The following is a 12,679-nucleotide window of genomic DNA, read 5'->3' as shown; positions in this document are numbered from 1 at the left end:
GAACCGTTGACCGCCAGTCTCTCTCTCTCTCTCTCTCTCTCTCTCTCTCTCTCTCTCACACACACACACACACACACACACACACACACACACACACACACGCGCACCCCCCCAGGGGGTCCACAACTCTTTTGTGGATACGTGCGTAGCGAGCACGGGACCCCGAGCTAATGTGGCCTTCCTTCCTTTCCGGGCTGCATACCTTCCCATTCCGCATCCTTCCCCATCCCTATCTTCGCCCCTCCTCCCCTCACCTCTGGCTCTTTCCTTCTCTTTCTCCCCATTTGGGAGTATGGTTTGTGCCTACGTCCGGAGACGGACGCTCGTAAATGTACTGCATTTCTTGCCTTCCTTGCTTTTATGTCTTCTTCCTTCCTTTGTCCTTCTCTGTCTTTTTCCTTCCTTTGTCCTTCTCTTTTCCTTACCTCTTCTCTTTCTCTTTTCTCCGCTGCGGCGTTTGAGACCTCTCTTCCTTCCCTTCCCTTTCTCTTTCTTCCTCCCTGTGCGTGTCTGAAGGCCGACCCACGCCCTTCGTGCGTAGCCGGTGACGGGGTAACGCGTAATTCCCCGCCCCGGGTAGACAGGTAGGACACGTACGTACCCCCTGGTAACGGCCAGGCCCAGGGAGGGGTGATTACCCGAGCTGATACCTTCCGAAAATGCCGATTGGTCCCTCCGTCCGTTTGTCGGGAGGTGTGACCTGAGGTGTGAACAATCACCTAAGGCGGGAGTGCCCTCAGAGAGGGCCCCCACAAGGGAGGAGCGCGCCATCGGAGACGCCGGTAATCATGGGGGATTCTTCCGCAATGGTTTCCTCACCTTCCACTAAGTCTAGTCACAAACGTAAGCATACTGAGTCTCAGCCACAGACGATTCTTCCATCGTTGCCACAGTTCCTTGTTGTTTCTCGGTCTGATGAAGGTCACGACTTCTCCACGGTCAACCCTTTCATTATTCAGAAAGGAGTCGACGCAATAGCAGGTCCTGTAAAGTCTTGTTCCAGATTACGGAATGGCACCCTGTTGTTAGAAACACACAGTGCCCTCCAGTCACAAAAATTGCTGCGTACTTCTCTGCTCCACACCTTCCCTGTCCGGGTGGAACCGCACCGTACCTTGAATTCCTCGCGTGGAGTCGTTTATACACGCTCCCTCGATGGATTGTCTGACGAAGAAATTCAGCACTATCTGTCTGACCAGGGCGTAACGGCAGTTCATAGAGTAATGAAACGGGTTGACACGAACATCATTCCAACCCGCACTGTCTTCTTGACATTTGACACAGTTCAACTCCCATCGAAAATCAAAGCAGGCTATGAGATAATTTCCGTTCGCCCTTACGTCCCAAACCCTACGCGTTGCTATCGATGTCAGCGGTTCAATCACACCAGCCAGTCCTGTTCCAATCCAGCCAAATGTGTTACGTGTGGCACGGATGCCCATGAGGGTGCTTGTCCACCTCCATCCCCTCGCTGCATCAACTGTATGGGTGACCACGCTGCTTCCTCTCGAGATTGCCCCGTTTTTAAGGATGAGAAGCTCATCCAGGAAATAAGGGTGAAGGAAAAGGTGTCGACTTTTGCTGCTCGAAAATTATTCGCCAGTCGCAAGCCCACCGTGCCTCAGACAGGAAAATACAGCACTGTCCTTGCTTCTCCTCGGCCAACAAAGGAGGCGGCCACGCAGACTTGCGACCTCACCTTTAGTACCACGGTCGTCAGATCGGCCAGCGCAAAGATCGCTCGTTCAACCTCACCACTTTCGCCTGTCCACTCTATGGCTCACCCTTCGTCGGGTTCTGCTACATCTCGAGCCCAAAAGTCGGACGCCAAGTCTTCGAAAAAAGAGCATACTCGTGAAGAGTTTTTACGAACCGCAGCTTCACAACCATCGGTTCCTCCTTCCTCTAAACAACATTCTTCCAAGAAGGCTACAAAGAAACCCAGTTCCTCTCCTTCTCCGCCAAGGCGTGCCCCCTCTACAGCACCACCTGGCGGAAATCGCCCTCGGCCATCTTCTGTGTCGCCGAGGCGCACTGCTGGTGGCCGGTCAACCGGCCGATCGCTGGTGGCAGGGACTGCTCCTGACCAACTTATGGATCAGGATCTTCTGCCTTCGGCTGAATGCCATTCCATGCTGTCGGTTGCTAGCTCCGAGCAGTCTTTGAGTTGACAGCAACTTTGGTCCCATTCCTCCATTCTCTTTTCACCCCATGTCCATTATCCACTGGAATATCCGCGGCATTCGAGCCAATCGGGATGAATTGTCGGTCCTCTTACGCTCCTACTCGCCGGTCATCTTCTGTCTTCAGGAAACAAAGCTGCGTCCCCATGACCGCTTTGTTCTCCCTCATTTTCAGTCTGTCCGATATGATCTCCCCTCTGTTGAAGGCTCTCCAGCCCATGGAGGACTCATGATTCTTCTCCGTGATACTCTCCATTATCACCCAATCCCCTTAAACACTTCCTTCCAAGCTGTCGCCGTCCGTCTTTCACTTTCCGGATACACGTTCTCTCTTTGTACTGTATACATTCCATCGTCCACACCAATGGCACGAGCTGATCTCCTTCATCTTCTTGGTCAGCTTCCACCCCCCTATTTGCTGGTTGGGGACTTCAATGCCCACCACCCGCTTTGGGGATCTCCACACCCTTGTCCACGTGGCTCCGTATTGCTAGACGTCTTCCACCAAGCGGATCTAGTTTGCCTCAACACTGGGGTCCCCACATTTTTGTCTGCCTCCACGACAACCTTATCTCATTTGGACCTTGCGGTCGGTACTGTTCCGCTAGCTCGGCGCTTCGAATGGTTCGCCCTTGATGATACACACTCGAGTGACCACTTTCCATGTGTCCTCAGACTGCAGCCTCAACTGCCATATATGCGCCCGCGACGCTGGAAGTTTGCCCAAGCCGATTGGACACTTTTTTCGTCTCTCGCGACATTCGATGACCGTCGCTTTCCCAGCGTCGACGATGAGGTCACACACATTACCGACGTTATCCTTACAGCTGCGGAACGTTCAATACCACGCTCCTCCGAATTGCCCCGGCGCCCCCCAGTTCCTTGGTGGAACGAGGCATGCCGTGACGCAATACGTGAGCGGCGACGTGCTCTTCGCATTTTCCGTCACCATCCTACTTTGGCCAACTGTATCCGCTATAAGCAGCTCCGTGCGCGATGCCGTCGCGTCATCCGCGATAGCAAGAAGGCAAGCTGGAAATTCTTTATTAGCTCATTTAACACCTTCACTCCCTCCTCGGAAGTTTGGAGTCGGCTTCGACGGTTCTCAGGCGCGCCTAGTTTCTCCCCGGTTTCTGGGCTCACTGTCGCGCATGATACCTTAGTGGACCCCGTCGCAATTTCTAACTCGTTGGGTCAGCACTTTGCTGCGATTTCGAGCTCTTCAAATTACCCGCCAGCGTTTCTCCCGAAGAAACGTGCAGCGGAAGTGCGACCTCTTGCTTTCTCCTCCCAAAATCACGAAAGCTACAATACTGTTTTCTCCATGCGGGAACTCCAACATGCCCTCTCATCTTCTCGCTCCTCCGCCCCAGGACCGGATGGTATCCATGTCCAAATGTTGCTGCATTTATCCACCCATAGTCTGCGTTACCTCCTTCGCCTTTATAATCGAATTTGGACCGGCAGCACCTTTCCCAGACGGTGGCGGGAAGCTATTGTCGTTCCCGTTCCGAAACCTGGAAAGGACAAACATCTCCCCTCTAGCTATCGCCCCATTTCTCTCACGAGTAGTGTCTGTAAGGTTTTGGAGCGTATGGTGAATTACCGTTTAGCTTGGTGGCTGGAATCCCGCAGCCTTTTAACACCAGCCCAATGCGGATTTCGGAAGCATCGTTCTGCAGTTGACCATCTTGTCGCTCTCTCCACTTATATCATGAACAATTTTCTCCGGCAACGCCAAACGGTAGCAATATTTTTTGATCTGGAGAGAGCATACGATACCTGTTGGAGGACAGGCATCCTCCGCACACTGTTCTCTTGGGGCTTTCGAGGCCGGCTGCCCCTTTTTCTTCGCGAATTTATGGCAGAGCGCACTTTTCGGGTGCGGGTGAACACTACTCTCTCCCGTACTTTCTCCCAAGAAAACGGGGTACCCCAGGGATCCGTGCTGAGTGTTGTACTGTTTGCCATCGCCATAAATCCAATTATGGATTGTCTCCCTCCTGATGTCTCGGGCTCCCTCTTTGTGGACGATTTTGCGATCTACTACAGCTCTCAACGGACCAGCCTTCTTGAACGACGTCTTCAAGGATGTCTCGATCGCCTCCACTCGTGGAGCATCGAAACTGGCTTCCGTTTTTCACCCAGTAAGACCGTTTGTGTCAATTTTTGGCGACGTACGGAGTTTCTTCCGCCCTCCTTACATCTAGGTCCTGTCAACCTTCCGTTTTCAGACGTCGCTAAATTCTTGGGTCTTATGTTTGACAGAAAACTATGCTGGTCCTCCCACGTTTCCTATCTTTCGGCTCGCTGTCTGCGATCACTTAACACCCTCCGTGTCCTGAATGGTACCTCCTGGGGAGCGGACCGAGTGGTCCTTCTCCGCCTCTATCGCGCCTTAGTGCGCTCGAAATTGGATTATGGAAGCATAGTCTACTCCTCTGCTCGGCCGTCTATTCTTCGGCGTCTCGACTCTATCCACCACCGTGGATTACGTTTAGTGTCTGGAGCTTTTTACACTAGCCCTGTGGAAAGCCTTTATGCTGAGACTGCTGAACCTCCGCTGTCCAATCGGCGAGCAGTCCTCCTGAGTCGTTATGCTAGCCGTCTGTCTTCCATGCCTGCTAATCCAGCCCACGACCTTTTTTTCGACGCCTCCTTTGATGTAGGGTATGCAGGCCGCCCCTCCTCCCTACTACCCCCGGGAGTCCGCTTCCGTCAACTGCTCCATTCTCTTTCCTTCCGCTTTCCTAAAACCTTCCTGACAACTTGGGGTACAGCACCGCCTTGGCTCCGTCCCCGGATCTGCCTGCTCCGTGACCTTTGTCAATTTCCCAAAGATGGTACCCCTACACTTGTTTATCGTCGGGCATTTGCTGCTCTATGTGCAGAAATGACGGACGCCACATTTATTTACACCGACGGCTCGAAAACATCGTTAGGTGTAGGGAGTGCCTATATTGTTGGCGACACCCCAAATCGCTTTCGGCTTCCCGACCAGTGTTCGGTTTATACTGCGGAGCTTTACGCTGTTCTCCAGGCTGTCCACTACATCCGCCGCCATCAGCGGATACAGTACGTTATCTGCTCAGATTCTCTCAGCTCTCTCCTCAGTCTCCAAGCTCTTTACCCTGTGCACCCTCTGGTCCACCGGATTCAGGACTGTCTGCGCTTGCTTCACCTGAGGGGCGTCTCGGTGGCGTTCCTCTGGCTCCCGGGACACGCTGGTATCTGTGGGAATGAGGCGGCCGATATAGCGGCCAAGGCCGCAGTCTCTCTTCCTCGGCCAGCTATTCAGTCGCTTCCCTTCACCGATCTTCGGAACGATTTATGTCGCCATGTTGCTCAATTATGGCATGCCCATTGGTCGGCACTTCCCTGTAATAAATTGCGGGAAGTGAAAGCCCTTCCTTGCGCTTGGACCTCTTCCTCCCGAACGCGTCGTCGGGAGGAGGTAATTTTAGCTAGACTCCGGATAGGGCATTGTCGTTTTAGCCATCGACATCTTTTAAGCGGCGATCCTCCCCCACTCTGTCCCCACTGCTCTCAGCTGTGGACGGTAAGACACCTTTTAATTGAATGCCCCTATTTTAATCCGTTACGCTCCCGTCTACAGCTATCGCCTGATCTATCGTCGATTTTAGCAGATGACACGCGCTCCGCCGACCGCGTTCTACAGTTTATTAGTGACAGTGAAATGACGTCAGTCATTTGAAGCCTTTTTTGGGGACAATCACCCCCTTTCTGTAGTGGATTTTTAAGCAGTCTTCTATTTTTAGTTTCTCCAATTTTCTGACTTTGTTCCCATTGCTGCTGGTTTTAAATTTCGGTTTTTTACTGTCTTAAGTCACGAGCTGGGCGCTAATGACCATAGAAGTTTTGCGCCCTAAAACCACAAAAAAAAAAAAAAAAAAAACACACACACGCACGCAAGGTTATTAATAGAGAAATAGCATTGCTAATCCTATATATTACTAACCCTATGTATTAACTTTAGGTGACCATCCGTGTACAGCATTTGGTGATTTCTTGGCTAGATAGCCAGCACCTTATGCTTATTTACTGTCACCCATCTCGTCTTCCTCCTCCTGTTCCTCCTCATTTCCACTGTTTTTGCCTTCACTGTGGGTGTTGCTGTCCACCCTCTGGAGATTGTTGTTACGTTACACATACGAATGTCTGTTATGTCATGTCCGCATGTACTCTTCATATGTTGTTTTTGAAATACTGTTTGTCAATACGCTTAATTGTGTCCATTGTTCTTCGTCTCTTATTGCTGTGTATATATCTATGTCTGTTTCTGTGTAGTCTAAGTGTAGTGTATGTCTATCGTTGCCCGTAGAAAAAAAAAACAGTGTGTTCTGGGGCACCTTCTTCCCCGCTTGTGCATGTAGGTGTCTGCCTCAGACTCACACGCGTAAGAAATGTACCATAACACGATTGGGATAAATATGTTTCATTCTCAACCGTTTCCTTATGTCACGGAGGAAGTCGCGCAGTCTGCGTCCCTTATCACTTACGTCCCACTCACCTTGCCATGTATCCAGACACCAACTTTTAAGGTGACTTATCGTCTCTATCGGCACACCAGTAATTGCGCGTACCCTATCTAGTCTTGCCATCTTTAACCAGCACCTTGCAGCTCTGTATTTGATCGTGATATCTATGCGGCATATTCCGAGCACCACACACAGTGCACCACTGAGGTGGTGCCAAAGCTCCAGATGGCCTAAGTAGGACACTTCTCTGCCCCCGTCTGACCGATGCTTTGTTGGTGACCAGGTTCAGCCTATGTGCCCACGTGCCAGCTGCGAAGTGGAGTACTGATTCTAAGAGCGCACAGTGGTATATCTGTATGTAATCTGTACTGTTTTGAATTTAGCCTCACCAGTTTATGCAGCATTTTTTCTGCTCTGTCTGTTGTTAGTCTAATGTGTTCGTGCAAATTCAATTTTTCATCTACTTGTTCTCCAAGATAGCGCATAACGTGTGCTCGTTCGATGTTTGTGTCCCCAATTTTAACAGAAGGATCCCTTTGGAGTGGTCCTTTCAGTAATGTGCATGTTATTTCGTTTTCGGCTATCCTGAGTTTATTGTTGTGACACTATTGTGTAATTGTTTGTAGTATTCCACTGGCTTTCTCTTCTAACTGGGCTCTGTTGTTTGCATTGACTACAACTAATAGGTCATCTGCATAGGCGACAAGTCCGTCTAATCTGTCATCCCGATCCAGAAGTTGTAAGAGGATGGTTTCGATTGTTATGTCCCAGAAGATGGGGCCATAGACTGACCTTGAGGATAGCCTTTGGTAATTATTTTTATTACTTTCCGGCTGTCCATCTGCCATTCGACTACTCGGTCTGTACAGTAGTCTAGGAAACTGTTGTACAGTTACTGCGGTATCTTCAGATGTCTTAACATCTGACATATTGCGGGCCACCAGAGATTATCGAATGCCCCGACAATGTCAACCATTATTGCCATGGCGTATTTCTGTGTTCTAGAAGTAACTATGTGTAGTACCTGGTTGACGGCATCATCTGTTAATCTGCCAGTTCTGAAGCCGAATTGGTGTTGGCTCATCCCCTGAGAGCCCTGTGTGTTTGCAAGTGCTTACGTAGTAGCTGCTCTTGAATGGCTCTGAGGACTATGGGACTCAACATCTCAGGTCATAAGTCCCCTAGAACTTAGAACTACTTAAACCTAACTAACCTAAGTACATCAGACACATCCATGCCCGAGGTAGGATTCGAACCTGCGACCGTAGCGGTCGCGCGGTTCCAGACTGAAGCGCCCAGAACCGCCCGGCCACTGGGGCCGGCTGCTCTTGAATCTTTGCTATGGTGTTTATTAGGCATATTGGCCTATAAGTCTTTGGATCTGAAGGATCCCTGTCCACTGTTTTCTTAATAATGACTTCTTTGGAGGTTTTCCATACTGCAGGTACCCTGCCCAGCCGTAAGGATTCGCTCAGTAACGTTGTTAAGAACGGGGTGATCTGCGGTGCTATTTTTTCAGTGTTTGGAGTGGATACCATCTGATCCAGGTGCATTCTTGTTTTTGCGCTCTGAGATTGCTAGCGCAACATCTTCTTGCACAAGAGGACAGGTGACAGTTGCAATGTTGTGTGACGTGTGTTGGTTTTCTCTTAGTGTTGTATGATATTGTGTGTCTGTATCGATGACGTCGTCAGGGAGCAGTTTACAGAGCAAAAACTCCGCTGTATTCCTCCATCCCCTCGTCATTGTGCCGTCATCCTGCCTTAGCGTTCCCAGAACTGGTTGGGTTTTTATCTTCTCTGTCAGTATTTTGTATGGTTCCCCCAATATATTTTTCTCTGTTTGTGTTATAAATAGTTCTTGTCTACGTGTGTTGAGTAGGGTCCGGCTGTATGAGCCTTGGGCATGCCTATATGCTAAAAGTCTTATCCCTCTGTCCCTAACTACATCCCCCTTTGATATAATTTTCGTTTCCGTATGGCATCTTGTTTGAGTCTCGTGAGTTGGTTGGCCTGTACAGGTGAGTGTTTTGTGTTCCTTGCTGTCGGTATTGATGTGTTTTGTGCAAGTTGTATTACCTGTGTTAGCTTGTGTGCTCTACAATTGATACCTCCATTGATGTTTTCTAGATCATATTGTTGGGTAATTTCCAGTGATTTGTTCCAGTCTCCTTTGTGCAACAAAAGATGTCTGGTGTGAGATTTGGTTGTTGTGTTCTGAGTGTGAGTTAGAGTGTATGTTCTGACATTGTGATCAGTACTGGTTGTGGTGTCGTGTACAGTCCAGTTTGTTATATATGCCATTGCTGCATTATTTGCTAGCGTAAAGTTGATATTACTGCTCGTACCATCGTACCCTGTATATGTTAATATAAGTCCTTGCGTGTGACGAGTAGCAGGGTTGGGATGGATCAGTTCGATGGGTTCTACGGACTGAGCCGTCCGTCTCAGCAACAATGCCAATATGCGCCGTGTGAGGAGCCAGCAGCCATTTCGCAAATGAAACGGTGCATGTCTGTGTCGGCAGCAGCGTATATGGGGAAGAAAGGGTTCTCGGCGAGATGTATAGTGTATAAACGTTATCGGGTGGGGAATTTTTCAGCGTTATCACATACCACAGCGCCTTCACCGCGGTGAGATGGAAAGGCGATTGTATGTTATTCTACACCCGCTTCCAGCCAATCACACTAGCAGGCAGTGTCCGTTGAAACTAGCGGTAGAAGTCCTAGCTTCTAGGAGCCCGCGTGGTCGTAGGACATCCAACAGATACCTCATGTCGACCAGATAGTTGCGGATGTGACACAGTGCTGGCGCGGAAATGTCCAACAGGAATCGGCGGCCGGAGGCAGTGGGGCGCCACCTCCTCAACCAGCGTACCAATGAGTGTGTCCTTGTCCGAAGTACGTAGGCGATGCATCGTCCGCAGGAAGATAGCGCGCGCCGTGTTGTGCACATTTATCATTCCAATACAGCCTACAGGTGTGGGAAACGTTAGTGTCTCGCAACGCGTCTTGAACACCCTACCACCGCTGCCGAAATGACATAAGGCTGTCTGAAGCTTGGCAGCTGTCGTACGGCCATTGGGAGAAAATGAGTGTATGATTAAATTTCGGATGGAGGTAGACATTGACAAAATGTATCCGCACGATCAAGTCAAGTGTTCGAAAGGTATAGAGACGTACTTGCGTGCGGATCACATTAAGTAGTCTGCTGGTGTACGCTGCACGTTCCCACGGATGGTCACTCCCAAACATTTCATCCCCGGGACCTTGGTAATGAGCAGTGGCGTACTCATATTCAGTCCTTTGCCCACATCCATGAAGTGCAACTTCCGCAGGTTGATTGGCTTCCGGCCATCTCGCCATACCCATAAAGCCACGCAATCGCCGTACATACAGGGTGGTCGGAAATTCCCGTTACAAACTTCTAGAACATGTAGAGGGTAGTGAGTACAGAACATTTTGAATAGGAACCCATCTCCGGAATCGTATCGTTTCCGTTCTACGACAGTTTCGATTCAGATGTATACCTCTGCTTAGGGCGAGAGAAACGTCTCAGAGTTCCCTGTCCTGGTATGCAACAGTATAGACACGATGACATGTACTACGTCAAACGATCCCCAGATGTCAATTATGTCCGCTTTGCTGTGAGACCGAGTCAATATCTATGCATCACCGATAGAGGAGACATGGTGCAGTATACGTTTGCGGAATACACAGACCTGCTCCTTGTGTATGGCGAAACTGGAGGTAAAGGAAGAGCTGCTAGTCGGCTGTATCACGAACGTTTTCCACACCGTCACACTGCATCTCACAAACTGTTTGCTCAAGTTACACAACGGCTACGATAAACGGGTACCTTCACCGCGAGGAGGCAGGACTGTGGTGCTCCACGGCGACGTCGCACTCCCGAATTTGAAGAAGGTGTACTGCGTCGCATTGACGTTAGCTCGCCAACGAGTTCGCGAACAATTGCGCGTGCAATGTCTATTAGTCACTGTACCGTCTTGGACGTCCTGAGTGAGCAACAATTACATCCGTACCACTCATCCGTACCACTTACAAAGGGTACACGCTGTGTGTCCAGCAGATTTTCCACAAAGCGTCGCCTTCTGAATATGGTTCCTGCACCGTTGCATCGTCGCGCCCCTGTTTCCACGTCGAGTTCTCTTCACAGATGAAAGGAGGTTCACAAGGGATTGTGTTCTGAGTGCTCGAAGTAGCCATGTCTGGGCGGACAAAACCCTCATGCCACGCATGTTCAGGGATTTCAAGACAGATTTGGAATTAACGTGTAGGTAGGTATTCTGGACGGTCATGTGATTGGACCATACCTCCTTCCATCCAAGCTCACGGGTCCCGCATACTTCCTACGACACGTAGTGGAACCGTTCTTGGAAGCTGTGCCATTGAATGTCCGTCAGAAAATGTGGTTTCATCATTATGGACAACCACCTCACTTTTCACTGGCTGTCCGGAGACATCTCAATAGACGGTATGTAGCAAGATGGATAGGCCGTGGTGGTCCAACCGCGTGGTCGCCACGATTGCCGGATTTAACCCCTATTGACTACACCTTGTGGGGTCGTATGAAGAGCCTAATATATGAGACACTTTTAGAGACAGAGGAGGATCTGCTGGCACGAGTTCTGGCCGCTACACAACACATTGAAGAGACACCAGATGGGATGGAGAGAGTGTACCAGAACATGCTTCGGAGGTACAGTGTGTGTAACAACGTTGGTGGTCGCCACATCGAGCCGCTGTTGTAATGCACCGGTACGTTGCGACTGATGCCGTAGATGCTGGGTTCTTGTTGTTGTCGACTAACGTAAACCATCAGGTGTAAGTTGTAATGCAAATGCGTAAGTAATAACGGAACAAGTCAGTATTCTTTTCAAATGGATTGCAACAATTGTACACGCCTAAGTACATTCCTCACGTAGGTGTGGATGAGATGATCATCTGCATTGAAACTGTCGTAGAACGATACGTTTCTAGACATAGGTTCCTGTTCAAAATGTTATGTGGTCACTACCCTCCACATGTCCTAGAAGTTTGAAACGGGAATTTCTGACCACCCTGTATATCTTCTACCGATCTCGCTAAGAAGATACAGAATTTGAAATCCACATTGCGGAGGTGAATACCCTCCAAAGACTGCCGTAGACCATGAAGTGCAGGCTCAAGGTTCAGAAACGGTTCAAATGGCTCTGAGCACTATGAGACTTAACTTCTGAGATCATCAGTCCCCTAGAACTTAGAACTACTTAAACCTAACTAACCTAAGTACATCACACACATCCATGCCCGAGGCAGGATTGGAACCTGCGAACGTAGCGGTCACGCGGTTCCAGACCGTAGCGCCTAGAACCGCTCGGCCATCCCGGCCGGCCAGGCTCAAGGGCGACGGCGAAGAGAGAGGGCAGCCTTGCCGCACTGAACTCTCATTAGTGAACGGTAGCGAACTGTAGCCATCTTTGGATGAGACGGAGAACAACACGTACCGATATTGGAGACAGGCCTATCTTCTATAAGAGATCCTACAAGAAATAGTGCTCAACTCGGTCAAATGCGTGGTCAGATCAGCTGCCACGAGAGCGCCTTCTAAGCGGCGTGCTGACATGAGCGCCACCCACATCTCTATAAGAGCTTAAGGCCCTGTGTATATGATTGCTACCTCCTACCATGTTTGGTGGCATGAATGATATCTTTGATAGTAGCAAGGAGGTAAGCATGACGTCTGTGGGCGAATTCACTAATGTCAAAGACAGGACGTTTTGGGGTCTGCACGCCCCCCCCCCCCCCCCGCCCCGGTTGGTTTTGGCACAGGGATGATCATTGCCTCCAAAAATTAGGGGGGGAGGGGGGACGAAAGTCTGGATCCAGGAGTTCAGAGCACATCTGCCGCCAAACTTTCCTAGTCAGGTCAGAAAAGGTGTTATAAAATTCAAGCGGAAGACAGTCAGGTCCAGGGGATTTGTTTCTCGTGACCCGCG

At 49.9% G+C, this 12,679-nt stretch overlaps 1 protein-coding gene across 1 annotated transcript in view; it reads left to right on the top strand.

Moving 5' to 3' along the window:
* The window catches only part of LOC126188639 (homeobox protein OTX1-like), a 177,383-nt gene that overhangs the window by 157,475 nt on the left and 7,229 nt on the right, over positions 1–12,679 (top strand). The gene's annotated exons all lie outside the window — the stretch shown is intronic.

The sequence above is a fragment of the Schistocerca cancellata genome, chromosome 5 (assembly GCF_023864275.1).
Source record: "Schistocerca cancellata isolate TAMUIC-IGC-003103 chromosome 5, iqSchCanc2.1, whole genome shotgun sequence".
NCBI lineage: Eukaryota > Metazoa > Arthropoda > Insecta > Orthoptera > Acrididae > Schistocerca > Schistocerca cancellata.
The sequence above is the reverse complement of the archived record's forward strand: the minus strand, read 5'-3'. Positions and strand labels throughout refer to the sequence as shown.